The 3,493-nt window shown below is 36.4% G+C and overlaps 1 non-coding gene across 1 annotated transcript; it reads right to left on the bottom strand.

The window, feature by feature from the left end:
* Positions 1 to 1,349: 1,349 nt before the first annotated feature.
* Positions 1,350 to 1,455, bottom strand: LOC112523992. The gene has a single exon (XR_003070320.1). It is a non-coding gene; the product is annotated as a small nucleolar RNA R71 (small nucleolar RNA).
* Positions 1,456 to 3,493: the final 2,038 nt, after the last annotated feature.

Genomic DNA, 3,493 nt, shown 5'->3' with positions numbered 1-3,493 from the left:
TAACAAAGAGATTGTTTATCCATATATTTTGAGAACATCATTCGTCACTTTCATTGGTTTGGGTATCTCGTAGAGATATGGGTTGAAAGCTATAATATCAGTGCAATGATGAAGTCTGAGAGGAATACCCTCAAAATAAATGGTGAAAATAGTTGTTACTAACTGCATGTTGTGGCATTTTGACACCATTATTTTATGTTGTGACATTTTGATAGTATTGGTCTACTAGAATTTTATATTTACATCTCACCGGAAGTCTTACACTCTGGCTTTTTGTTATTTTATGTCATTTTCAATAGTGTTAAATCAGATCCAATCAAAGTCTTCAAATTCACCATCTGAAATCATTTCCTTCGTATTACTTTTTATTGAACTTTAACTACAATCCCTGTGAACGATATTTGATACTTGTACCGCTTTATTTCTTGAAAGACAATATTGGGACTAACTGTATACTTGTTATTGGTCCTGATTGCTAAGTCTGTGGGTGTAAAAAGCTCTTGTCAAGTTTTTAGCACCGCTGCGGGGGGATGGCAAGCAAAAAGTTCTTTTTGAAAGTAACATTAAAGATTTGATTTTTCTAACACCGTTTGAATCGCTTTAAAGTAGTGAATGCCATGGATACACTGTGGGGAGTTTCTCGATTCGATCCAGATATTGATATAACATTTCGTCAAAAAAAGGGCACAAAGAGCATTTTTTGCTCTACTCCCTCCTAATATGGCCTTACCTCCCCCACTTGTCGAAGATGTACCACTTCAACAACCACGTTTGGAAAATACACCACCAGGCTTTGATCAAATACAACGATTTCAGCCTATTCTGTAAAATCAACCACCATTTTTTGAAAATCCACCAGAACATATTTTTTCAGCAAGGACCACCAAATCAAGATGATGCGCATAATGACACAAAATCTGAAAATAATGATCAACCAAGGGTTCAAACTCCAAATATAACTAATCTTGCATATTCTAAAAATGGAAGAATCATGGACTATGTTATCCATGATTTTGAGCAATTGAACTAAGAGATAGTTAGGCCTCATATGACAGCCTTCCATTTTGAGTTAAACTGATCATGTTCCATATGTTGCAAAGAAACGGACAATTTACTGGATTACCATTGGAAGATCTTCTCACTTGCATTTAAAATCTTTCATAGAAATTACTGATGCTTTCTTGACCCCGGGAGTGTCTAACGATGCTCTAAGACTTCCTTTATTTCCATTTTCTTTACGCGATCGGGAAAAATAAGGGATTAATTTATCACCATCAGGTTTCGTACCAACATGGAGTAATATAGCTGAAAAGTTTTTGTGAAAATATTTTCCACCCACCAAGAACGCAAAGTTCAGAAATGAAATTTGTCTTTTTAAACAAATGGACGATGAAGTTGTTCCTGTGCATGGGAGAGGTTTAAAGAACTGTTCAAAAAATTCCCTCACCATGGAATTCCTTACTGTGTTCAACTCAAGACATTATACGATGAGTTAATTCCCATTACTAAATAGATGCTCGATGCGACTGCAGGCGAGGCCTTTACAACTAGCACCTATAGTGAAGAGTATGAAATTCTTGAAAAGATTTCAACAAACAATGGACATTGGGTTGATCCATGTGCCCAACCACAAAAAAAAAAAGACTAATGGAATTCATGATGTATATGCATACATTGCATTAACAGCACAACTCACTTCAATGGCCACCATGCTTAGAAACCTAACTTCTGGTCAATGAGTGCAGCTAACTGCTACTACACCTGTGCCAACAGTACTCTAGGTGCAATGTGTTTGTAGTGGGGAGTGGAACATTATTATAAATATTGTCCTCATAACTTTCAATATGTAAACTATGTTCATAATAGATCTAATCCCTGTTCCAACACATACAATGCTAGTTGGAGGCAACATCTAATTTTTTGTTGGAACAGTCCATGTTTGAATCCATCCGCTCAAAAACAACAAAGAACCTAGAATTTTCAACCACAATAGCATGCAAGCAGTTCTGATTCTCAAAATCATCACCAAAGTTTTCAAACTGCTCAACCATCTTTTTCGAACAAGCCACCTCCATAAGCTAAATCACCATCTTCTTTGGAAGTTGTAATAAAAGGCTTGGTGGCTCCGTCTCAAGCTCAACAACAATTTTTGACCCAAAATCAATCTTTTTTCAATCAGCAAAGTTTTGCTATCAGAAATCTGTAAACTCTAGTCAGTCAACTTGCACTCAATCAGACCAATAGAGTCCTTAGTACTTAGTCTAGTAACGCATAGGTCCCAAAAGCCTTGGTAAAAGGAAGATGTGAAAGCAATGACCCTTAGGAGTGGGAAGGAATTAACAAAGACCATACAAAAACAAAGTGAATAGGTTGTGTCTAAACCTAAGACTACACCATTGGTCCCTGTTATTGAAAATCCACCAAGACCGTAGAGCACCAATCATCAGAGGTCCCTACTTTTGTTCCCCTAAGTAAGACTATCCTATGTTATTCCCAGAAGAGGATGCTAGGAAGAAGTCAATAGAAAATGAGGTTATAGAAGATCCTCAGACCAAAGTTTTGACCCCATCTGAACCACAAGAAAGTAAGACCAAGACTCAAGGCATTCTGTACCCATCTTGCTCAAATTAGTCAAATAAAGCTATCATAAAACCAGTGAAGGTGTTTAAAGCATTTGATCAACATACCCCTTGTTGAATGAATTGAGAAAATGCCCAGTTATGTCAAGTTTCTAAAAGACATCTTAAGTAAGAAGAAGAAGYTGACCGAGTATAAAACCGTAGCTTTTAATGAAGGATGTAGTACACTTCTGGCCAACAAGATACCTTCTAAGCTTAAAAACCTGGGAAGTTTCACTATTCCCTATTCTATAGGTGGGAAATAGATTGAAAAGGCTTTGTGTGACTTAGGTGCTAGTATCAACCTAATGCTCTTATCTATTTTTAACACCCTAGGAATAAGAGAGGCTAGACCTACCACTATCACACTGCAATTAGCCAACAGATCCATTGCTTATCCAAAAGGGAAGATTGAGGATGTCGTAGTTCAAGTTGATAAGTTCATGTTTTTGGCATATTTCATCATTCTAGATTTTGAGGCTGATAAAGATATTCCAATCATTTTTGGGAAATTATTCTTAGCCACCGGAGGAACTTTGATATATGTCCAAAAAAGAGAACTAACTATTAGTCTTCAAGACCAAATAGTCACATTTAATGTCTTTAACTCTTTAAAGTACCCTGATTACTTGGAGTAGTGGTTAGGCATAACTGAGATAGAAGCAATATGTCATAAGGAAGAAATTAGAAAGGCCTGTAAGTTGGAGGAAGAGAATAATGATGAAATAGATGAAGAAATTGTTGAGAAGTTAGATTTGAGAGAGAATGATATTATCCCATTTGATGTTGCAACATTTAAGTTGTTGGAAAATAATGAGCAAAAGAACTTTACCTCGTCCATAATATCACCACCTGACCTGGAGTTGAAGAAACAC

This window comes from Cynara cardunculus (genome assembly GCF_001531365.2).
Source record: "Cynara cardunculus var. scolymus isolate 2C chromosome LG 12, CcrdV1, whole genome shotgun sequence".
Taxonomy (NCBI): Eukaryota; Viridiplantae; Streptophyta; class Magnoliopsida; order Asterales; family Asteraceae; genus Cynara; species Cynara cardunculus.
Note: the sequence above shows the minus strand (reverse complement) of the source record. Positions and strands in the feature narration are given on the sequence as shown.